At 41.1% G+C, this 25729-nt stretch overlaps 1 long non-coding RNA gene across 8 annotated transcripts in view; it reads left to right on the top strand.

Annotated features, from left to right (window-relative positions):
* The window catches only part of LOC109500943, a 78988-nt gene that overhangs the window by 34506 nt on the left and 18753 nt on the right, over positions 1–25729 (top strand). For 7 of the 8 annotated variants that reach the window (XR_006599848.1, XR_002743205.2, XR_006599847.1 and 4 more), the window contains 2 exons: positions 20873–21006; positions 25203–25275. The exons of the other annotated variant lie outside the window; for it this stretch is intronic. This is a non-coding gene — a long non-coding RNA (uncharacterized LOC109500943). The remainder of the gene's footprint in view (positions 1–20872; positions 21007–25202; positions 25276–25729) is intronic. 8 annotated transcript variants of the gene reach the window in all.

A 25729-nucleotide genomic window follows, 5' to 3' on the forward strand; every position in this document is an offset into this window, starting at 1 on the left:
TTCTTGAATTTGTAAGTTGATTTATTTTTCCAGATTTTGGAAGTTTTCAGCCATCATTTGTTAAAAAAATGTTTAGCAGCACACTATCTCTTCTCTCTGGGACTCTAATAACACAAATACTAGAACTGATTTCTCTAATTCTTAAATCATGCTCTTTTGCCTTAGTCTCCCTCTTTTTTTTTTTTTTTTCTGCTTCATTATTCTCCATAAGTTTGTCCTCTATATTGCTGATTCTCTGCTCTGCCTCATCCATACTTGCTGCCATGGGATCCATTCGAGATTGCAGCTCAGTTATAGCATTTTTTATGTCATCCTGACTGGCTTTTATTTCTTTTATCTCCGCAGAAAGGGATTCTAATCTTTTTTCGATTCCAGCTAGTATTCTTATTATTGTGATTCTAAATTCTGGTTCAGACATCTTGCTTGTATCTGTGTTGGTTAGGCCCCTGGCTGTCATTTCTTCCTGCTCTTTCCTTTGGGGTGAATTCCTTCATTTCATCATTTTGAAGGGAGAAAAGGAATTAATGAAGTAAAAAAAGTTAAAATTATAAAAATTAAAATAAAAAAATTAAAATAAAAAAATTAAAAACCACACACACACACAAATCAAATAAATGTTGCTAGATCCTAGGTGTGTTTTGGTCTGGGTGTTGAAAGGGGCTTGACAGATTAGAGAAAAAAGGGGAAAGAAAAAAAAAGGAAATCATTTGAAAATTTGAAAAAATGAATACACTGAAATAAAATAAAATGAAATGATAGAAGTAAAATAGAATTGAAAAAAATTTACACAGAAGTATGAAATATAGTAGAAAAATTTTTAAAAATGTTTTTAATAAAAATTGAAAATAAAAATTTTTTTCTCTTTCTGTATTTAAGAAAAAGAAAAGAAACAAAAATGAGAGAGAGGAAAAAAAAGAAAATGGAATAGATGGACCAGCGAACAGACTGAAATACGATTCAAATTACTTCGTTTTCCCCTAGAAGTCAAGCTATGAAGCACGTTATAGTCCATAAACTAAGCAGGAGGAGAGATTTGTGTTCCTGAAGAGTGAGGTTGGCCCAGTTGGGCGGTGCTTGTGTAACAGCTCCGTTCTCCACTAGATGGCGCTGCTTAGTTTACTGGGGTGGATTGTCGGGGCACTCATAGGTGTGTATGTACATGTGCGGGAGTGGTGAAAATGGCGTCACCCAGCTACCCAGTGTCTAGTATCCGAATTCTGTTCTCCCTGATCAGCAGCTGTGCACCTGTCCTTTGTCTTCAGCCTCCATCCTCTCCCCACTTTTACACTGTCCATGACGAAGCCCCAGGCAGAACCTTCTTTCTGAGTTTTATTTTAGATGCGGCTTTTTTTTTCCCCAACCCCTTACTTCTGAGGGACTGTGGCTTTGACCTGCTCAGACCTTCTGGGGGAGGGTCTCACTTAGCAATTGCTGGTGCTGGCTGCACCCAGGAACGTTCAAGGGACTGTGCTGTGGCCGATGCCCAGAGACTGTGGCTGGGCACCAGCCCGCCCCAGAAAAAGTTCACACGATCGTGTAGCAACAGTGTTTCAGGGGTTATGGTAAGTCACAACACACATCTGGCACCAGGCTTTACTCCCAGAGATCTTGTTCCAGCACTAGCGAATGTGATTGTTCTCCCAGGTCCACTGGGGCCTTTGCCTGTTGGGGGACCACACAGCCTCTACTAGATGTCCTCCCAGCAGGGGAACCGCCTCTCTCTATGTGGCCCGAAGACCACAGACTTCACTCTGCTCCTTGGGATTCACCATCCTCACCAGAGCACCACCAGGTATCGAGCTGCAGAGTTTCAGACTCTGTGCTCCCCCTGTTTATAGAGTCTTAATGGAATTTAAACCCTCTTCTTTCTCCTTTCTCCCTTTTTAGTTCAGTCCCTGCTGCCGTTTCCACTTTCCACTTTCTCTCCAGCTGCTTTTGGGCGGTGTGCTTTTCCTGTATTCTCCCCCCCGCCCCACCCTGATCTCCATCCTCACTCTGCACACAAAAACAGCTCCCTGCCCTCCGTGGCTTCTCTTTCCCCCAGTTCACCTCTCCATGCCGTGTACTTGCTGAGTTCTGTGGTTCAGGTTGTGCAGATTGTTGTGTTAATCCTCAAATCAGTTTTCTAGGTGTGCAGGATGGTTCAGTGTTGATCTGCCTGTATTTCATGGACATGAGACACACAGAAAAGCTTCCATGCTGTTCCACCATCTTGGCTCCTCCTTGATCATTGTGTTTCTTAAATACATATTGACATACAGCTAGGTCTCAGCTTCTTATGCTTACAGTGTTTAATCAACTACAAAACAAAAGGATATTTATAAATTAAGTGCAAACAAAAGTACAACACAAAACAATTCAAATCAACATCGTTTATTTAATGTGACAGATGATGTTTGCTGAAACTGAATAGCTGTTCGTACTGTGAATTGTAGTGCATGACTGGGGTACAGTCTCTTTTGGCACATCACTGCTCCCTTGCCCTGAGTGATGACTCAGTTCTCCCACAAATTTCTCTATCGAACCACTATACCACCCTGAAGCTTCCATCTGCACAGTGTGATATGACATCATTTGGCCTATCTTTAACTCAAGAAGAATTTACATATAAGTTAGTCTCTCTCTTTTTCTGTCTCTCTCTCTCTTTCTTTACCAGCCTAACGTCATTAAAGTAGTAGTCATTGGTGCCAACACTTGTGTGAATGGCATCAAAACCTCTGATGCTGAAGTCTTTCAGCAGGACTTAGTTCTGAGGCAGTCAGCCAGAGAGGATCTGGAATATGTTAATATTAGAATCTTAAATCTACTAGCCAAGTGGAAAACTATTCCATTAAAAACGTAGTTTAAGAAAATTATTAAGACTCAGAAAACATGTTTGTAGATTCCCATTTAAGAAACATTGAAGTATTGTTCAATATAATTATTTCAACAAACATTATTACCTCCATCCTACAATGAGGAAACTGGGGCTTACAGGTTAAATAACTTGGCCAAGGTCTCATAGCTGATAAATAGCCAAGTTGGTACACACAGAGAGCACCCAACCTGTCCATCTCCAGAGCCTCCACTCCTAACTATAACTTACTCAAGGCTGTTTTCTCATAAAAGCTCATGCTATGATCTGGTGGCTCAGTTGGTTAAGGCTCTGACTCTTGATTTTGGCTCAGGTCATGAACTCGAGGCTCATGGGATGGAGCCCCACGTGGGGCTCTGTGCTGACAGTGTGGAGCCTGCTTGGATTCTCTTTCTTCCTCTCTTTCTTCTCCTCCTCTGGTCACTCATATGCTTTCTCTCAAAATAAAATAAATAAATTTAAAAAATATCAAAATCATAAAAGCTCGTGCCATAATCTATCTGTTTTTCCAAAGTGGGCAGAGGCTACACAGGACCTCCAAACTACCTCACATAGCTTCCCTTCATTCCTTGATCTAAGTCCTTTATGTTTCTCTAAAGAAAGACTTGTTGAATTCTACCCTCAAGAAAAGGAAGAAAACAAGGAACATAGAACAGTGTTCACTTTATTACTCTAAATTTCCTTTATGTCCTTATTACTGTACAGAAATGCATTTTTCCACAGGTGTGATACTGCACAGTTAATCACACAGTTAATCACTCCCTTTTCTCTTCAATATATGGCACTCTAGCTCACAGGCCAGATGTAGCACTTTTTACATTATATCATACTTGCCTTTCTTTTCCCAAACTGTGAGCCTTTTGGGGACAGAGAATTCATCTTCCATATCTTTGTAGCATTGGAAGAGCACTGCACAGTTTGATGAGCATTTTCTCAGTTGAATTGTGTCATGATCTCATATGTTAATTGGACACATGTTAAAATAAACCTGATCTCTTGGTTTTCTCCCTGGATGTTTTCCTACCCTAATCGTGTGTGTGTGTGTGTGTGTGTGTGTGTGTGTGTGTGTGTGTGTGTGTGGTGACTGTTGCTGTCTTCATGATGATGGAGAGGTAACTTTTGCTAAGGGCTGTCAGAGTACCAGAGGCAGTAATCAGCTGGAGAAAGTGGCCATAATCAGGTTTCCTGCTTCTATCAGTGCCTTGGGTCCTGCAAGACACTATAGCATCTTGCTGGAGCCCATCCCACGTGGGAGCCCCCAGGAAAGACCCAGAAACACAGCTATGGGGGCTTTGTCCATCCTCCTTTATAGTCTACAGGGTCTGGGCTGAGAAGGCAAAGTTTTTGGAAACTTGAAGGTTGACTTCTGTATATGTCATTACTGTTAAATTAGGGATTGGAGGAGGCAGAGAAATGGGACCTCTGTGATGAAAGTTCACACCTGCTTAGAGACTATTTGCCCTGGTGGGTGTGAACTGAGTGGGCAGTGGGCTCTTGGATATACTTGATGAAAGCAGTGAGGGATAAAATACTTCTGGGCCCTCTGAGGACACATATATTATCTCAGGAATCTCTGAAATGAAAAGGGAGGAAGGGAGGCTCTGCTTTTACCATTTTTCTTCACTCTCTCCCTCTCTTCCTCATTTTTCTTCAAGAATTTATTGACTGATGATTGGGTAAGATGATGTGGTCTATATATACAGTGAAATATTACTCAGCCATCAAAAAGAATAAAACCTTGCCATTTGCAACAATGTGGATGGAATTAGAGGGTATTATGCTAAGTGAAATAGGTCAATCAGAGAAAGAAAAATACCATAAGATTTCACTCATATGTGGAATTTAAGAAACAAGACAGATGAACATACGGGAAGGGGGGAAGAGAAGAGAGGGAAACAAACCACAAGAGACTTAACAATAGAGGGGCGCCTGGGTGGCTCAGTCAGTTGAGCGTCGTACTTCGGCTCAGGTTGTGATCTCACAGTCTGTGAGTTTGAGCCCCGCATCCGGCTCTGTGCTGATAGCTTGGAGCCTAGAGCCTGCTGCGGATTCTGTGTCTCTGTGTCTTTCTCTGACTCTCCCTCACTCGCTCTGTCTCTCTCTCTCTCTCAAAAATAAATAAAAACATTAAAAAAATTTAAAGAGACTTGACAATAGAGAACACCTGAGAGTTGATGGAGGGAGGTGGGTGGGGGATGGGCTAGATGGGGAGTGGGTATTAAGGAGGGCACTTGTTGGCATGAGCACTGGGCATTGCATATAAGTGATAAATCACTGAATTCTACTCCTGAAACCAATATTGCACTGTATGTTAGCAAACTAGAATTTAAATTAAAAAAAAAAAAAAAAGAATTTATCTGAGCACTTGCCATGTGCTAGAGTTGGGTGATATACCTGTAGAAAAACCACACCAAGAAGTTCTCCATTTAGCATGGGACATTACAGACAATTATGTAGAGCGACAATGACATCTATGCAAGGAATCAGGGGGTTAGAGTGGGGAGTACCTGACTACTTAGAATGGGAGGTAGGAGCTGTGGAGGGGAAGGGTTTGTGATGGAGCTGGCATTCATGAACACTGGAGGAGTTTTCCTGGTGGAGAAGTGAGGCAGGGCACCCAGAAACAAGAAGCGATACAAAGAAAGGTTTGGAGGTATGAAGGGGAATTGGATAGGTGTCCAGGAAATAGGGTGTATAGCGTTCCAATAAAATTTATGTGTTAGCAACTCAAAGTCTGCTCTGTTGTAGACCATTATCACAGTACACTGGTGTTGGTCTTGGGAATTTTGACTATTAGTGACTTTGAGAAAACGGAAATTGATATTAGTTAACATCTAGATAAAATATGTTAATAAATTGTGAATGTATTTTATTAGATAGACATGGGTTGTTGTGTATCTGGAACATAACATGTCAGGAGGGTGAGAGATTGGAGAATGAAATGAAGATGCATAGGGCCAACTTAATGTTGACTTGCTACTTGTGTGAAGGTTTTTTCTTTTTTCCTCTTTCCCCCTTTTTACAATGGAAAAATCTTAAACACATATAAAGATGGATTAGTATAATGAAGTCTTACATACCCATAGCGCAGCTTTAGTGACCACCAACTAACTTCCACTTTTGTTTCTTTGATTCTTTCAATTTTCTTTTTTAATTGTTGGAGCATCTTGAAGCAAATTCAGTACCCATAGATACTTCAGGATAATTTCTTTTTTAAAAAATATAACCACAGAGGGGCGCCTGGATTGCTTAGTTGGTTAAGCGTCCGACTTCAGTTCAGGTCATGATCTCATGGCATGTGAGTTCGAGCCCCACATCGGGCTCTGTGCTGGCAGGTCAGAGCCTGGAACCTGCCTCAGATTCTATGTGTATCTCTCTCTCTGTCCCACCCCCACTCTCACACTGTCTCTGTCTCTCTCAAAAATAAATAAACATTAAAAAAATTAAAAATATAACCACAGATACACACACACACACACACTGGATTATTTCTTTTAAAAAATACAACTACAATATCATTTTCACACCTGACAAAATAAACAAAAATTCCTTAGTATCAAGTAAAATCCAGTCCATGCTCAATTTTCCCTGATTGTCTGAGAAATGTCTTTTTTATGGCAGTGTTTAAATCACAACCCAAACACAGTCCACATATAGCGTATGGATGATTTGTCTCTTGTCTCTCAATCTGTATTAGTTCTCTATGCACTCACCCTCTGACTTACAACAAATTTTTAAAAAGTTTTTAATTTTAGTAAAAAATTTGTTAGGAAACTGGGTTGTTTTTCCTGCAGAACTCCCAGAGTTTGGATTTGGCTGATTGTACCCTTGCGGTGCTCTTGAACAAGCTCTTCCAACTGCCACATTTCCTAGGAACTGATAGAGCTAGCAGCTGTTCAAATACAGGCTCTTTCTTTTGGCAGAAAGGCTTCGTAGTTGATGCTTCCTATTGAATTACTAGTTGTTCCGGGGCGAGTGAAGTTAACTTTAGTTACTGGGTTCAGGTAATGTCAGGCTAATCCATTAATTATAGAGTTTGTATTAAGGTTTTGGGCAGGCTAGGCAAAAACAGGTTTGCTTTACAAAGACCCACCTGCTGACTATATGGAGAATGAGACTAATGAAGTGATCCTGGAGATAGTGAGATCAGTTGAAAACAATTGCAGTGGTCTAGGTGAAAAATAAAAATTTCTTGCTAAGGTAAGGGTTGTAGAGGTGGACAGGAAGGTTCACATTTGGGAGATATTAAGCAGGAAGAGGGTGTCTACTGGAGGCAGGGGTAAAGAGGGAGAATGCAGTTAATCATTTAGCCTATTTGTCTTTTTTTCTCTAGATACATCATACCTTAGGTGATTTCATTCATTCCCTTGGTTTTCAATCCCCTTATATTCTGGTAACTTCAGAAAGTTGTATCTTTGGCCTTAGCATTTCATCCTGAACTTCACACATTTATATCCGATTGCCTGCTGAATATCTTCACTGGGATCTTATCCTTCCATGTCCAAAACTACTCTTATCTTGTCCCCGCCAACCAGCTTCTCCCCCAGTCCCCCCCATCCTATTAATGGCACTACTAGTTGTTCAGACAAAATCCCTAAGAGTATCCTTGTTTCTTACCTGTCCCTTATACTCCCATCAAGTTTTGTCAGCTTTACCTTCAAAACATATGTGAATTTGAACCATTCTCAGTGACATTGTTCTGGGCCATAATTTAATCATCTTTCAGCTCATCCTCAGATCTCACTGTTTTTACTCTTGCAGGAGACCAGGTAGGAGAGGTAGACAAAAAGATTTAAGGCTTGAGGGTGGTGCCTGTTAGAATTTCTCTTCAGTTCTTGGCAAAGACAAACTGCTCATTCTTCTTTGCTCATCTTTACTTTCCCTCTAGTCCTAAGGCATTCAGTACACTCTTCACAATGGTAATGTGGCAGATCACACAATGGCCCAAGTTCTTCAACCCTATCTGGATCTACAACTTTTGCCACATAACTTGGCAGTGCTCTCCACTGACCCTGCGCTTGATGATGTGACCTGCTTTGACCAATGGAATGTTAGCAAAGTTTGATGCAAGCGGTGGCTTGAAAAATGCTTGGACAATTGGGCTTGGTCTTCCACTCTTGCACCTCTACCATTACTATGAGAATATTCTTGAACTAGTCTGTCAGGGCATGGGAGATCTGTGAAGCAGAGAGCTAAGGCTGGCCTGGATAAAATAACGGCCAGTGGACTCCCAGATACATGACTGATTTGAGCCAGGACCAGAAGAGCCTCTTAGCCAGCCACTCCAGCTGCATGAACAATTAGAGTTTTGTGGTTGTTTCTTTTTGTTATGCAGCATTGTGGCAATAGATAACCAGGAGATTCCAAATTCGTATCTACCGCATGGATCTTTTCTCTTAACTTCAGCTTTGTATATCTCTCAGGTGCCTCTTTTGGATATATAATAGACAGTTCCAGCAAAAACATGACCAAAGTCTTTGATTAGCAGCTCTTTCCCTAAATGTTCCCATCTTTTTTTTTTTAAATTTTATTTTATATATGAAATTTATTGTCAAATTGGTTTCCATACAACACCCAGTGCTCATCCCAAAAGGTGCCCTCTTCAATACCCATCACCCACCCTCTCCTCCCTCCCACCCCCATCAACCCTCAGTTTGTTCTCAGTTTTTAACAGTCTCTTATGCTTTGGCTGTCTCCCACTCTAACCTCTTTTTTTTTTTCCTTCCCCTCCCCCATGGGTTCCTGTTAAGTTTCTCAGGATCCACATAAGAGTGAAACCATATGGTATCTGTCTTTCTCTGTATGGCTTATTTCACTTAGCATCACACTCTCCAGTTCCATCCACGTTGCTACAAAAGGCCATATTTCATTTTTTCTCATTGCCACATAGTATTCCATTGTGTATATAAACCACAATTTCTTTATCCATTCATCAGTTGATGGACATTTAGGCTCTTTCCACAATTTGGCTATTGTTGAGAGTGCTGCTATGAACATTGGGGTACAAGTGGCCCTATGCATCAGTACTCCTGTATCCCTTGGATAAATTCCTAGCAGTGCTATTGCTGGGTCATAGGGTAGGTCTATTTTTAATTTTCTGAGGAACCTCCACACTGCTTTCCAGAGCGGCTGCACCAATTTGCATTCCCACCAACAGTGCAAGAGGGTTCCCGTTTCTCCACATCCTCTCCAGCATCTAGAGTCTCCTGATTTGTTCATTTTGGCCACTCTGACTGGCGTGAGGTGATACCTGAGTGTGGTTTTGATTTGTATTTCCCTGATAAGGAGCGATGCTGAATATCTTTTCATGTGCCTGTTGGCCATCAGGATGTCTTCTTTAGAGAAGTGTCTATTCATGTTTTCTGCCCATTTCTTCACTGGGTTATTTGTTTTTCGGGTGTGGAGTTTGGTGAGCTCTTTATAGATTTTGGATACTAGCCCTTTGTCCGATATGTCATTTGCGAATATCTTTTCCCATTCCGTTGGTTGCCTTTTAGTTTTGTTGGTTGTTTCCTTTGCTGTGCAGAAGCTTTTTATCTTCATAAGGTCCCAGTAATTCACTTTTGCTTTTAATTCCCTTGCCTTTGGGGATGTGTCGAGTAAGAGATTGCTACGGCTGAGGTCAGAGAGGTCTTTTCCTGCTTTCTCCTCTAAGGTTTTGATGGTTTCCTGTCTCACATTCAGGTCCTTTATCCATTTTGAGTTTATTTTTGTGAATGGTGTGAGAAAGTGGTCTAGTTTCAACCTTCTGCATGTTGCTGCCCAGTTCTCCCAGCACCATTTGTTAAAGAGGCTGTCTTTTTTCCATTGGATGTTCTTTCCTGCTTTGTCAAAGATGAGTTGGCCATACGTTTGTGGGTCTAGTTCTGGGGTTTCTATTCTATTCCATTGGTCTATGTGTCTGTTTTTGTGCCAATACCATGCTGTCTTGATGATGACAGCTTTGTAGTAGAGGCTAAAGTCTGGGATTGTGATGCCTCCTGCTTTGGTCTTCTTCTTCAAAATTCCTTTGGCTATTCTGGGCCTTTTGTGGTTCCATATGAATTTTAGGATTGCTTGTTCTAGTTTCAAGAAGAATGCTGGTGCAATTTTGATTGGGATTGCATTGAATGTGTAGATAGCTTTGGGTAGTATTGACATTTTGACAATATTTATTCTTCCAATCCATGAGCAGGGAATGTCTTTCCATTTCTTTAAATCTTCTTCAATTACCTTCATAAGATTTCTATAGTTTTCAGCATACAGATCCTTTACATCTTTAGTTAGATTTATTCCTAGGTATTTTATGCTTCTTGGTGCAATTGTGAATGGGATCAGTTTCTTTATTTGTCTTTCTGTTGCTTCATTGTTAGTGTATAAGAATGCAACTGATTTCTGTACATTGATTTTGTATCCTGCAACTTTGCTGAATTCATGTATCAGTTCTAGCAGACTTTTGGTGGAGTCTATCGGATTTTCCATGTATAATATCATGTCATCTGCAAAAAGCGAAAGCTTGACTTCATCTTTGCCAATTTTGATGCCTTTGATTTCCTTTTGTTGTCTGATTGCTGATGCTAGAACTTCCAGCACTATGTTAAACAGCAGCGGTGAGAGTGGGCATCCCTGTCATGTTCCTGATCTCAGGGAGAAAGCTCTCAGTTTTTCCCCATTGAGGATGATGTGAGCTGTGGGCTTTTCATAAATGGCTTTTATGATCTTTAAGTATGTTCCTTCTATCCCGACTTTCTCAAGGGTTTTTATTAAGAAAGGGTGCTGGATTTTGTCAAAGGCCTTTTCTGCATCGATTGACAGGATCATATGGTTCTTCTCTTTTTTTTTGTTAATGTGATGTATCACGTTGATTGATTTGCGAATGTTGAACCAGCCCTGCATCCCAGGAATGAATCCCACTTGATCATGGTGAATAATTCTTTTTATATGCCGTTGAATTCGATTTGCTAGTATCTTATTGAGAATTTTTGCATCCATATTCATCAGGGATATTGGCCTGTAGTTCTCTTTTTTTACTGGGTCTCTGTCTGGTTTAGGAATCAAAGTAATACTGGCTTCATAGAATGAGTCTGGAAGTTTTCCTTCCCTTTCTATTTCTTGGAATAGCTTGAGAAGGATAGGTATTATCTCTGCTTTAAACGTCTGGTAGAACTCCCCTGGGAAGCCATCTGGTCCCGGACTCTTATTTGTTGGGAGATTTTTGATAACTGATTCAATTTCTTCGCTGGTTATGGGTCTGTTCAAGCTTTCTATTTCCTCCTGATTGAGTTTTGGAAGAGTGTGGGTGTTCAGGAATTTGTCCATTTCTTCCAGGTTGTCCAATTTGTTGGCATATAATTTTTCATAGTATTCCCTGATAATTGTTTGTATCTCTGAGGGATTGGTTGTAATAATTCCATTTTCATTCATGATTTTATCTATTTGGGTCATCTCCCTTTTCTTTTTGAGAAGCCTGGCTAGAGGTTTGTCAATTTTGTTTATTTTTTCAAAAAACCAACTCTTGGTTTCGTTGATCTGCTCTACAGTTTTTTTTAGATTCTATATTGTTTATTTCTGCTCTGATCTTTATTATTTCTCTTCTTCTGCTGGGTTTAGGCTGCCTTTGCTGTTCTGCTTCTAGTTCCTTTAGGTGTGCTGTTAGATTTTGTATTTGGGATTTTTCTTGTTTCTTGAGATAGGCCTGGATTGCAATGTATTTTCCTCTCAGGACTGCCTTCGCTATGTCCCAAAGCATTTGGATTGTTGTATTTTCATTTTCGTTTGTTTCCATATATTTTTTAATTTCTTCTCTAATTTCCTGGTTGACCCACTCATTCGTTAGTAGGGTGTTCTTTAACCTCCATGCTTTTAGAGGTTTTCCAGACTTTTTTCTGTGGTTGATTTCAAGCTTCATAGCATTGTGGTCTGAAAGTATGCATGGTATAATTTCAATTCTTGTAAACTTATGAAGGGCTGTTTTGTGACCCAGTATATGATGTATCTTGGAGAATGTTCCATGTGCACTCGAGAAGAAAGTATATTCTGTTGCTTTGGGATGCAGAGTTCTAAATATATCTGTCAAGTCCATCTGATCCAATGTCTCATTCAGGGCCCTTGTTTCTTTATTGACCGTGTGTCTAGACGATCTATCCATTTCTGTAAGTGGGGTGTTAAAGTCCCCTGCAATTACCACATTCTTATCAATAAGGTTGCTTATATTTATGAGTAATTGTTTTATATATTTGGGGGCTCCGGTATTCGGCGCAGAGACATTTATAATTGTTAGCTCTTCCTGATGGATAGACCCTGTAACTATTATATAATGTCCTTCTTCATCTCTTGTTACAGCCTTTAATTTAAAGTCTAGTTTGTCTGATATAAGTATGGCTACTCCAGCTTTCTTTTGGCTTCCAGTAGCATGATAAATAGTTCTCCATCCCCTCACTCTCAATCTAAAGGTGTCCTCAGGTCTAAAATGAGTCTCTTGTAGACAGCAAATAGATGGGTCTTGTTTTTTTATCCATTCTGATACCCTATGTCTTTTGGTTGGCGCATTTAATCCATTTACATTCAGTGTTATTATAGAAAGATATGGGTTTAGAGTTATTGTGATGTCTGTATGTTTTATGCTTGTAGTGATGTCTCTGGGACTTTGTCTCACAGGGTCCCCCTTAGGATCTCTTGTAGGGCTGGTTTAGTGGTGACAAATTCCTTCAGTTTTTGTTTGTTTGGGAAAACCTTTATCTCTCCTTCTATTCTAAATGACAGACTTGCTGGATAAAGGATTCTCGGCTGCATATTTTTTCTGTTTAGCACCCTGAAAATCTCGTGCCAATTCTTTCTGGCCTGCCAAGTTTCAAAAGAGAGATCAGTCACGAGTCTTATAGGTCTCCCTTTATATGTGAGGGCACGTTTACTCCTTGCTGCTTTCAGAATTTTCTCTTTATCCTTGTATTTTGCCAGTTTCACTATGATATGTCGTGCAGATGATCGATTCAAGTTACGTCTGAAGGGAGTTCTCTGTGCCTCTTGGATTTCAATGCCTTTTTCCTTCCCCAGTTCAGGGAAGTTCTCAGCTATTATTTCTTCAAGTACCCCTTCAGCACCTTTCCCTCTCTGTTCCTCCTCTGGGATACCAATTATGCGTATATTATTTCTTTTTAGTGTATCACTTAGTTCTCTAATTTTCCCCTCATACTCCTGGATTTTTTTATCTCTCTTTTTCTCAGCTTCCTCTTTTTCCATAACTTTATCTTCTAGTTCACCTATTCTCTCCTCTGCCTCTTCAAGCCGAGCTGTGGTGGTTTCCATTTTGTTATGCATTTCGTTTAAAGCGTTTTTCAGCTCCTCGTGACTGCTCCGTAGTCCCTTGATCTCTGTAGCAAGAGATTCTCTGCTGTCCTGTATACTGTTTTCAAGCCCAGCGATTAATTTTATGACTATTATTCTAAATTCACTTTCTGTTATATTATTTAAATCCTTTTTGATCAGCTCATTAGCTGTTGTTGTTTCCTGGAGATTCTTCTGAGGGGAATTCTTCCGCTTGGTCATTTTGGATAGTCCCTGGCGTGGTGAGGACCTGCAGGGCACTTCCCCTGTGCTGTGGTGTATAACTGGAGTTGGTGGGCGGGGCCGCAGTCAGACCTGATGTCTGCTCCCAGCCCACCGCTGGGGCCACATTCAGACTGGTGTGTGTCTTCTCTTCCCCTCTCCTAGGGGCGGGATTCACTGTGGGGTGGCATGGCCCATCTGGGCTACTTGCACACTGCCAGGCTTGTGATGCTGGGGATCTGGCGTACTAGCTGGGGTGGGTAGGCAAGGTGCACGGGGGCAGGAGGGGCAGGCTTAGCTCGCTTCTCCTTAGGTGATCCTCTTCAGGAGGGGCCCTGTGGCAGCGGGAGGGAGTCAGATCCGCTGCCGGAGGTTTGGCTCCGCAGAAGCACAGAGTTGGGTGTTTGCGTGGAGTGAGCAAGTTCCCTGGCCGGAACTGGTTCTCTTTGGGATTTTGGCTGGGGGATGGGCGGGGGAGATGGCGCTGGCGAGCGCCTTTGTTCCTCACCAAACTGAGCTCTGTCGTCAGGGGGCTCAGCAGCTCTCCCTCCCTTTGTCCTCCAGCCTTCCTGCTTTCCGAGCAGAGCTGTTAACTTATGACCTCCCAGACGCTAAGTCGCGCTTGTTGTGGGAACACAGTCCGTCAGGCCCCTCCGCTTTTGCCAGCCAGACTCGGGGGCTCTGCTTGGCCGGCGAGCCGCCCCTCCGCCCCGGCTCCCTCCCGCCAGTCCGTGGAGCGCGCACCGCCTCGCCGCCCTTCCTACCCTCTTCCGTGGGCCTCTCGTCTGCGTTTGGCTCCGGCGACTCCGTTCTGCTAATCCTCTGGCGGTTTTCTGGGTTATTTAGGCAGGTGTAGGTGGAATCTAAGTGATCAGCAGGACGCGCGGTGAGCCCAGCGTCCTCCTACGCCGCCATCTTCCCTCCTGACTGTTAAATGTTCCCATCTTATGACAGCTCCATCATTCATCTAGTAGCTCAGGTCATAAAGTAGGAATCATTTTTTATTCCTTAATTTTCATTGTATCTCTCATCCAAATTATCAGGTTGTTTCTCTGTTATTTTCAGACTATATCTAAACGCATCCATTCTTCTCTGTTTCTACTACCAACCACTTTAGTTCATGCCCACATAAACTTCCTTCTGTATCATAGTCACCTCCTACCTTGTCTCTGTTTTCATCCTTATAGTCAAGTCTCAAAATGCCAGCCAGAATAATTTGAAAAAGAAAATTCCTCAGATATGATATCAAAAGAACAGAAAATAAAAGAACAAACATAAATTGAAGAACATTGAAATTTCTTCAATGCGCTTCAAAGGGGGCTTCAAAGGGCACTATCAAGCAGGTGAAAAGGCAACTAAAGAATGGGAGAAAATATTAACAAATCATATATCAGATATGGGATTAATATCTAGAATATATGAAGAGCTCCTTAAATTCAGCAACAAAAACCAAACAGTCTGATTAAAAAATGGGCAAAGGATTTGCATAAATACTTATCCAAAGAAGATATACAGATAGCCAATGAACACACGAAAAGATGTTCAACATCACTAATCACTAGGGAAATGCAAATCAAAACCACAATGCAAATCAATACCACCTCACATCCATTAGGATGGCTATTATCAAAAAAACCAGAAAATAGTAAGTGTTGGCAAGGATATAGAGAAATTAGAACACTTGTGCTTTGTGGGTGGCAATGTAAAATGGTGCAGCTGCTATGAAAAAGAGGTGGTTTCTCAAAAAATTAGAAATAGAATTATCATCATCTAGCAATCCCATTTCTGGATACATACCCAAAATAACTGAAAGCAGGGACTTGAATAGGTATTTGTACAGCCATGTTCACAGCAACACTTTCAAAATAGACAACAGGTATAAGCAACCCAGTATTTATCAACAGGTGAATGGATAAACAAAATGTAGTACATACATACAAGGTAGAATTATTAATCCTTAAAAAGGAAGAAAATTCTGACACATACTACAACATGAATGAACCTTGAAGACATTATGCTAAATGAAAGAAGATAATCACAAAAGATCAAATACTGTATGATCCTACTTACGTGTGTGGTACCCAGAGTAGTAAGATTCATAAAGGTAGAAAGTAGAATGTTGGTTTCTAGGGTCTGGGGGAGAGGACAATGGGGAGTTATCGTTTAATGGGTACACAGTTTCAGTTGTAGAGAATGAACAAAATTCTGGAGATGAATGGTATTGATGGTTGTACAATATAAATAGGGGTGCCCAGTGGCTTAGTGAGTTAAGCATCTGACTCTTGATTTCAGCTCAGGTCATGATCTCACAGGTTTGTGAGTTCAAGTCCTGCATTGGGCTCTGTGCTGACAGTGTGGAGCCTGTTTGGGATTCTGTCTCCTTCTCTTCCTGCCCCTCCCCCACTTGCTGTCTATCTTTCCCTCAAAATAAATAAAAATAAACTTTAAAAAATTAGTTAAAAATCAGTATAAATAAACTCAATGCCACTAAACGGCACATTTAAAAATGGTTAAAATGATATAATTTTTGTTATGTATATTTAATACCCCAATTTAAAAATATGGCATGAAAAAAAACCTTTCCTCAGGCATTCAAAATGCATTTCACAATCTTTTGATCAAATCAATAATATAGCAAAAAAGAAACTCAGGGACAATGAAATAAAATTATTAGACTTTTTTTTTTTTTTTTTGGTTTACTATAAGGTAGTATCTATTTTTAGACTATTATTCCCCAGAATCTATTTTATATTCAGGTTACACTATAACTCTTTAGCTCCTATCTTACATCTAAATTATTTTCCCTGTCATATGAAGACTGACAACAGAATGTGATTCATGGCTAGTTAGTTATCCCATTTTGTATATTTTGCAATCAAACAGATTAAAATTTTAAAAATTGTTTAGCATTTGAGATGTACAATTGAATATATGTATTATACATGTATGCATATCCATAATATATAAATACATGTGTAAGTTATGTTTTTACAAGAATATACCCTGTATTTTATTTATTTATTTATTTATTTATTTATTTATTTATTTATTTATTTATTTTAATATATGAAATTTATTGTCAAATTGGTTTCCATACAACACCCAGTGCTCATCCCAAAAGATGCCCTCTTCAATACCCATCACCTACCCTACCCTCCCTCCCACCCCCCATCAACCCTCAGTTTGTTCTCAGTTTTTAAGAGTCTCTCATGCTTTGGCTCTCTCCCACTCTCACCTCTTTGTTTTTTTTTGTTTTTGTTTTTTTGCCCTTTCCCTCCCCCATGGGTTTCTGTTAAGTTTCTCAGGATCCACATAAGAGTGAAAGCATATGGTATCTGTCTTTCTCTGTATGGCTTATTTCACTTAGCATCACACTCTCCAGTTCCATCCACGTTTCTATGAAGGGCCATATTTCATTCTTTCTCATTGCCACATAGTACTCCATTGTGTATATAAACCACAATTTCTTTATCCATTCATCAGTTGATGGACATTTAGGCTCTTTCCACAATTTGGCTATTGTTGAGAGTGCTGCTATAAACATTGGGGTACAAGTGCCCCTATGCATCAGTACTCCTGTATCCCTTGTATACCCTGTATTTTATAATATAAATGTCACGTCTTTCACCCCCTGATTAGAAAGCTTTCACATGTTTCCCATCTCAACCCTTTCCATGGCCTTCAGGCTCCACAGAACCCAAATTGATCTATCTTTTCAACCTCATCTTTTACTACCTTTCTCCTAGCTTATTTTGTTCTGGTGACCTTGGCCTTCTTGCTGGGATTCAAATTCCCAAGTTTGGTACTGCCTCAAGGCCTATGTATTTGCTGTTTCCTCTGCCTGGAATATTTTCCTTCCAGACATCTGCCTGTCTCATGCTTTTGCTTCACCCTGACCTGGGTTCAAATGTCAACTCCTCAGAGGCCTATTCTGGCCGTTCTATCTAAAACAGACCCCTCCCTCCACTTCATAACCCATGACTTGCTACCTCATTGTTCTGTTTAGATTTCCTGTTAGTACTCATCACTACATAAAATTACATTCCATACTCATACTTTTTCTGTCTCTGTCTTTCATCTACCTTGTTGACCACAGCATCCCCAGCTTCAATAAGACTACCTGACACACCAATGACACTCAATAAATGTGTGTTCAATGCATGAACTCTACAAATGTTTATTGAGTTCCTACTATGTGCAGACTCTGTGGACTTAGTTTTGTCCTCTGTGTGGAAGATTATACTATTGCCTGGCACAAGATGTTGAGATAGGGAGTACTGAGGACAGTTAAGTTGTTTAGATGGGCTTGGTTTGAGATACCTTGGACTAGCAGGTAGAGATGAAGAAGGGAAGTTGTAACCCTGGTATGGAAATCAGGGCCTCTAGAGAGATAGGCAGGAATGTAATAGAACTTACAGAACTCTACACAGGGACTGACTACCAGTCTGTCCAATCTGGGATTCTATCTCTGATGGGGAGAGAGGGGGTATTGAGGGAAGAGTGGTCATGGTGGTTCATAATATCAATAGTAAGGTCCATCCTAAGTGGAGCTTTGAGTTGTGTGGCTATAGGACCTATGAGTAATTGTCTGTCCCCAGAACCACAGGCTTTCTCACCATCTCCCTGATGTCGGACATTCCCTCAGGCAGGAAAGCGGCTCACTTGGTTACGAGAGGGAAGATAGAAAGGCAAGCATTCCCCCTCCATCTCATTCGAGAGACATATACATGACTTATACTGGAATATCCTAGATGCCAGGTTTTGGGAGTTGGATGGAGAGAGAATCTGAAGTCTGGGGCAAAGAGCAAGGGAAATAGGAAGACGGGTCTAGAAATTTCATATACTAAAGAGCACTAACTTCTGACAAGTCATTGCCCACAAATTTCCTATATAAAATCTGCCCTGGGGGTGCCTGAGTGCCTCAGTAGGTTAAGAGTCCAACTCTTGAGTTCAGCTCAGGTCATGATTGTGGTTCCTGAGTTCAAGCCTCACATCAGGCTCTGAGCTGACAGTGCAGAGCTTGCTTGGGATTCTCTGTCTTCCTCTCTCTCTTCCCCTCCCCCACTCACTCTCTCTCAAAAATAAACATTAAAAAAAAACCCTGCCCTTACATTCATATAACACTTCATAGCTTATAAAATATTACATTGAAAAGTCAGGTGCCCCTAAAGTTGCATCCCATATGTGGGATCTCTGGAAAATTAACCTCTACTAATGTCCTCATTTATAGACCACAGTAATAACCTATTCCTCATGGTACTAAAAGAGACAACTTATGTAAAGTGCTTAGCCCACTGCCAGCACATGCACATTCAATCAGCATTTGTTTCCTTCACTATTTCCTTTACATTATCTCGCCTGAAACTCACACCAATTCTGGGAAGTAAGTTTGGCGGGTATTGTTATCATCCCACTTTACAGATGAAAAACCAGGATCAGAGAGATTTATTCTGACTTTCCTAAAGCCATAGAACTTTCAAATAGGAGAGTCAGGATTTGAATTGAGGCCTTTCATCCCTAAGTTGTCTCCTCCCACCCTGCTGCCTCTTGTTCTTCTCTGACCATGTTGGAGTGTCCCATGGCGGAGACAGAGTTCACCACAGGTCTGTCCTGTAGGTCAGGAGGATGCTGCCATCTTTGCTTTTGTTATAATATGCTTTTGAAAACATATAGAAGCAGAATGTCTGGAAGCTGGACAGTGGACTTACATGTTATCAATGGCATTCTGATCAAATTATATAATCTGTAATTACATCTTGCCTTTTAGACATAACCTTTGTGTCTCTATTTCTAGCGCTTCACTTGCCTTTAATTTCACTTTTCCTTCATGGTTGAATGCAGACTTGGCTGGCTGGAGAGCCCTGAGTGGCCAGTCAAAGCTAATGGTTCACCTTTGCCTCCATTGTCCTAAGTTTATGAGACTTTTCACTTTCTTACTAGTATCAACACTTTCCCCTTCCCTTTCCTGATTATTAAAAAAAAAAGTGGCAAATTGAACACAATATTTAGACCATTGCACAGCTGTACTGACAATGGTAGTGATCTTGCTGACTCCAATTGGTGAGTGAAGGCATGGTCATTTTTCCATGGCTCAATGGAGTCGGCTAATTCCCAAAACCTAGAAGGGTGACTGGTGTGTAAGGCACTGAAGATTGTGCTGCTTGCACTTTAGAAGGGGGGATGTGGGTCGTGAACTGCCTGCATTGTCCTGAACTCGTGTCTAGCCAGGAGGTGGCGCCCTTTCGCTGCCCAGTTGATAGCGGTGGGTCCATACTGTGGGGAGGGAAAAAATGAGCTTCTGTAGCTTGGACCGCCATTTCAGAGGCTCTGAGACACAGGGCCCAGGTTTGCCTCTTCTAAACAGCCACATCATGCACTTGATGAAGGAAACTGCATGGGGCCTTACTTCTTCAGCCACCAGAGCCATTTCTCTGTCCCTTCCTTCTAGAGATTCTCTTCCCTGAGAATGAGCGGTGGGGTCTGGGAAAATGATCAGAACGCAGCCTTGTAATGAAGGTGAAGGGAACTGAGAAAGATGACAGATGAGGAGCTGCTTCTTACAGTGCTTGCTTCTCTCTCTCTCTCTGAATCTCCCTTCTGCTCTTGTTCTGAAGTAACAAAGTTGTCCTGTATTTCTGCACACAGAACTCCATCCCCAGGCAGGCTTGTGACCTGAGCTGCTATTTGCCCTAAACCTCTTTTGTTTTAGATAGACTGTGGGGGATCTAAGGTCTAAACTGGGAAGAAAGGAATGGGAGAAATGAAAATCAGAGAAGAACAGGAGGAAAGAGACAGCCGAACAGACATCAGAGAGAAAAACAGAAAGACAGATACACAGAGAAAGACAGAGATACAGAAAGAGACAACGTGGGACATATGCGAGGGTGGGGGCACTGATTTGGAGGCAGAAGGATAGATCTGCATCCCAGCTCATCTACCTCAAGCTCTGTGAAGTTGGGAAAAATCACCTGACTGCTCTGAACCTCAGTCTTCTCATCTGAAAATGGGAATAATTTTACTTCATCTGTATCACAGTGATGAGGACCAAAGGGAAAGCATTGACACTCTAGTTACAGTGGCTATTACCTGATGTCAAGCCAGGCCTTAAGAGAGAGGTTGTGGTCCTGGCTTATGTTGAATCCTAAGGGTGGGCATAAGCGCTATCAGAAGCTCTGGGAGAAAACTCTAGTCCCCTGTACCCTAATCCTATTTTCCCAGAGGATTTTATAGCAGGAAGTTTTCCTGGTTCCAGCTCCTGGGCAGAGAAGCCTCATTGCCCAGGGTGGCATTGTGTGTATGTGTGTGTGTGTGTGTGTGTGTGTGTGTGTGTGTGGGCACTTCTAGGTTACTCTCTTCCACACTCAACACTCATAGCTAACATCTTATTGAGTTTACTATGTGCCAGGTGCTTTTCAAAGTGTGCCACATGGATTAACATTTAATCTTTATAACTGTCTTATGAAGTAGGGACTACTGTTAACCTCATTTTTACAGATGTTGAAACTAAAGCAACAGACAGACAAAAGGAAATTGCCCAAAGTCACACAGGAAGTGGCAGAGGAGATTAAAACCCAGGCCATCTGATGCTAAAGTCCTCATCTAACCTTTGTGTTATCCTGCCTCTCCAGGTAGGTTATGGTTCCTTACCCTCTCATCTGGCAGGAGCAGCAGAAGGCAGCCTCAGCGGAGACTTTAACTGGCATATGCATCTCATTCTGGGGAGCTGTCCCTGTACTCAGGGTGTTGGGGGTGTCCCAGCTTGTGATGCATTCTGATCAGGTCAGAGGTGCCATCATTCCTTTATCTTGCAGCGAGGTGGCGATTTCAGCACTTTGAGATAGATGGGGAAAAGGACTTCACGTGCCCTTTGTTCCTGTTCAAATGCAGCACCCAGACAGGGTCTAGACACTACCAGCCTTCCTGTCTCCAGCTTTGCTTCTGGAAGTGAGAACACCTGTTGTCTGAAAGGTCCTGGACTCTAGAGCTGGGCTTGGTTATACAGCGGTTGGGAGCAGACAGCGGGGTTTCCAGTGCAGTCGTTCCCACAAAATGAAGGGTACTCCATGATTTTAGTTACTTTCTTTGGTGCAGAAATTGTGGGCCGATAGTGAAATCCAATAACAACTTCAGTTTGCCTTGTTTAATATGAGAAAGTGGTATGAAAGTGACCAGGTGAATGAGAATCCAAAGAGGCATCAAAGAAGGACTTTGTAGTTACCCTCATTGTGCTTCCACACAGATGCACTTGATACTCATTGCCTGAAAATAAGGTTCACGGTCTATTGGTCTCATTTTTCCCTGAGAGAAGGGAAGACTTCCACATGGCCTCCTGGGAGATCTAAAAGCCCCATGTAGGAGATCTTCTTGAGGGCTTCTAACATACTCCCTGTCCTGGTCTTCTTGGTTTTTAAAAGAAGTTGCTGAGATTCTCTATTGCCTACATTCTACCATGTTTGAGAACATCTGATTGTGCCCTTCATTTGAACACAGTCTTCTATAATTTGTAAGTATGTTAGACTTGCTTTCCCTTAGACCTTCATAGACTTCATAGACCTTCATAGACCTTACAAGAGTTGAATGTTTCTGTGAGAAATCTGGAGCCAGTCTGATTGTTTTCTCTTTTGCTTATTCCATTTATTCTTTCTTTTTCTCTGAGGTCTAGTGCTTTAACTAGGATGTGTTTTCTTGAAGTCCATTATAACTTGTTTATTTTGATTATTCTTTTTCTTCAGCAACTTAACTGCTCTATTTTGGTATGTATTACTCTGGAATAATTGTTTTTGGTATATATGGTGTACCATCTTGATTTGCTGATTCTTGCTTCATTTCAGTGAAACTTTCCTATATTATATTTCAAAACATTTCTGGATTTCTTTTTTTTTTTAACTTCAGGGGCACCAATTATCCTTAAGTTTGACAGTCTTTGTCCTCTGCACCTATCATTCCCTAATTACTTCAATCTCTGTTTTATTTTCTCCTCATGCACTGTGATTACATCAGGCTTTCCCCAATCCTGTCAGTTCTATTTTTCATCTGGGTCGATGCCATTTCATTCAGCTGCTCCTAATTTATTCAATTTGTAATACATTTATTTTAGTTTGCAATTTGTTTCTTTAGTTCTGTGACATTTCTTGTAATTTCATTTTATTGTTCTATCATGTTCTGTTTACTGATTTTATATTTTCAAGTTATTCTATAGAATAAAACTCTCATGGGAACCTAGTTCTGTTTGTTGGGTTACTTCCTCCCATACCCCAACTTAGATTAGATTGGGTTTATACTCTTTCTCTTTCCTCTTATCTGTCTCCCTGGAAATATGGTTAGCCCCAGTGACCCTTGTTGCTTCTGCTGAGGCCCCTGGTGTGATGGAGGGGCTTCTACTCACTGGAGTTTTTCTAGTAGCTTTACCTAGATCTGCCTCCTTACTCTCTGAGGCCATACCTCCCCAGCTGTAGGATATTTGTGAGAATTCTCAGGAATCCTTGGACTCAATTACTTTCCTACATTTTACCTTGTTCAGAATAATGTAAGGAGCCAGAAAATTCTTTTGTCTTTTCTTGGCTACCATTTTGGGTTTCTATGGTACAAAGTTCTACTCCATTCTTTTTTTTGATTGCTGCTTGTGACTTTTTATTGGTTTGTTTCACTTTTTTTTGCTTTATTTCATTGAGTAGAGAGATTCTGTGTACTTGCTCTACTTAGATGATTCTGCCCAGAAATCTGACTTATTTTTATAATGAGAAAAAAATTGCTATATGACTATTAAAATAAAACAAAGAGATCTCAGTCATCTCTAGTTTCCTGACCAACTGTTCAAGTATACTTTTGAGTACATTAATATCTGCCTGCAAGAATAAGTTGAATAAACTCACCCATTTTAGCTTGGCTGTTTCTTTGAAAACAGACTGGGACAAATCTATAGAAAGCAGAGTTGTACCACATTTTCTCTCATTACATGAGCTTTATCTTCTCAGACAGTTCTGAGACTGACTTCAGAAAGGGCATCAAGCAATGTTTAAGATTTGAGTTTGCATTTCATAATATTGATCTTAGCTAACATTTCTCTTCTTTTGGTGCAGAAACTTTAGAGAGTTTTTTCTTCATCCTCTGGGAAACTTCAGTTATGCTCTCAAAGCCTTTCAGATGATTAGATGAAGCTCACTCACATTACCGAGGATAGTCTTTACCTGAAGTCATCTCATGATAGATGTTAAGTACATCTACACAACACCTTCAACACAACACCTAGATTAGTGTTTGTTTGGATAACTGGGTACTGCAGCCTAGCCATGTTGACACATCAAACTAATCATCACATATGGGGTGGGCAAGTGGGACAGCAGAAAGGCAAGATATCAGAGGGGTTGATATCAGAGGGGTTGGCATATTGCTCCATCCAGAATTTAATAGGTTAAAAACATTTTCCCACTCCTCCACTCCGGCAGACACGACCAACAATGAGAACACTCACATTTATATAACTCAGCAAGTGAGTTCCTTGGAAACACTCACCATAAAACTGTCCATGCGAAGGTGTACTGTGGGCAACTCCGTACGCTGTATCTCCCTGCTGGAGACTCATAATACACGTCACCATATTGAAAACCATGAGAAATCCCACAGCAAAGAAAGTTATTTGTCTTTTTTTGTTGTTGTTGTTAAATCCAGCTTTTCCCAAACTCATTTGACCATGAAACCTTTCCATTCTTTTCCTCATGTGATATCTGTCAACAGAACATGCTTAGGGAAAGTCTGGCTTAATCTCCTCTCCCTAAAGTAATAGTTCAGTTTGCTTGGGTACCACTGAGGTTTCCCTGATAACACACACAAAAAAACAACTTTTTCAATTGCTTGGTGCACATAAACATTTCCTGCTTTCTCGGTGTTCATGAAAAGTACAAGATTGGCTGACACAGGAAAGTGGAATTTTGCTGCTTCTGTCTTGTATATATGACAAAGTGTCTTAAGAGATAAACAATTCAAAATCATTTTCACCAACTCTGAGCAAAATGGTCTCTAGGAAAGTGTTGTTTTGCATATCACTCAACATACCACAAGGTATCCTCAGGAGCTTCAGTACCCCCGTGGGAAAGCTTGATCTTACACACTTGTGAGCTGGTACCCCAGGCAGCAGGGAGCAGTGATGCCAGCAGTGTGCAGTTGATCTCCTCCAAAAACAAATTTCTCAACTAGTTCTTGAGCATCTGCTGAAGGCTCGACACAGTGCGTGCGTGCGTGCGTGCGTGTGTGTGTGTGTGTGTGTGTTTGTGTGCACATGGGAATAAATAAAGAGCTAATAGTTTGAGTTAATGGACTTTTTGGGTAGGATTTGATTTAGCATGAAGGACTCCTTAAATAGTAGTACCTTAGACAAGCCTAGGGTTTATTTTTTGTGCATGTGACCTAGTCTGTAACAGCGAGAAGGGGGTTCCAAGGTGAAAGGGATCCAAGCTCTGCTTTGTCTAAGGTGTTTGTCTCATCTTATCATATAAAGTGGCTTAGAACCACATCCTCATTCTAGCTAGGAAGGAGGTGGAAATGCTGTCAAGCAGGGCACATTCTCTCTTCTTGAGATTCAACTCAGAAGTTTCATGTATCACCTACTATATATCCCATAAGTCACATGGCCACATACAGCTTCAGTGAGCGGGAGGCTGAGAAACATAACCCTTATTCCAGGTGGCCAGGAAAACCAAAAAATCAAGGGTCTTGTTATTCTGGAGAATGGGAGAATGGATTCTGGGGAACAAGTAACATTCTATTCTACAGGGTTATGTAAAATGTGAAAAGACATTTATTAAGCCCTTGACTTTTTCCAAGCAAGGGTGCACCACAGGCCTTTCATTCCAAAGACTGGATAAAGAGAGGATTTGGAGTCCAAGAGCTGAGAACCACAGGTGAGTAACATTTATACTTCTGGGTGGATTGGAACCATCCTAGGATACCAAAAATTTGAGGCTAATACTCTTGACTGTTTTCAAAGTACTATCAAAGTACTTTTATTTTTAATAGCAACTTAACTTATTGCATTATAATTACTTTTGAGTGTGGATGTGTCTGCCTCCCCAATTATACTGTGTTCCTTGAGGGCGGGGACTCTGTTCTGTGTCTGACTCATGGTAGGTACTTAGTAAACATTGGCTGAATCCAGTGTGGGGAGTTAACACCCACTCCCATTCCCCCTCCTGCCTCCAAAATGACCTGAACTCTGAACTTCTCTTGTGAATTAATTAGAAGAACTGGGCGGGGGGAGAATCCAAATATTAGCTGGAGATTTGGATTCATGGCATAAAGTCTATTCTTGGGATCCCTGGCTGTTGGCTGCTCGCTTACTGAATTTAACTTCATATG

This window comes from Felis catus, chromosome B3 (assembly GCF_018350175.1).
Source record: "Felis catus isolate Fca126 chromosome B3, F.catus_Fca126_mat1.0, whole genome shotgun sequence".
NCBI classification, from domain to species: domain Eukaryota; kingdom Metazoa; phylum Chordata; class Mammalia; order Carnivora; family Felidae; genus Felis; species Felis catus.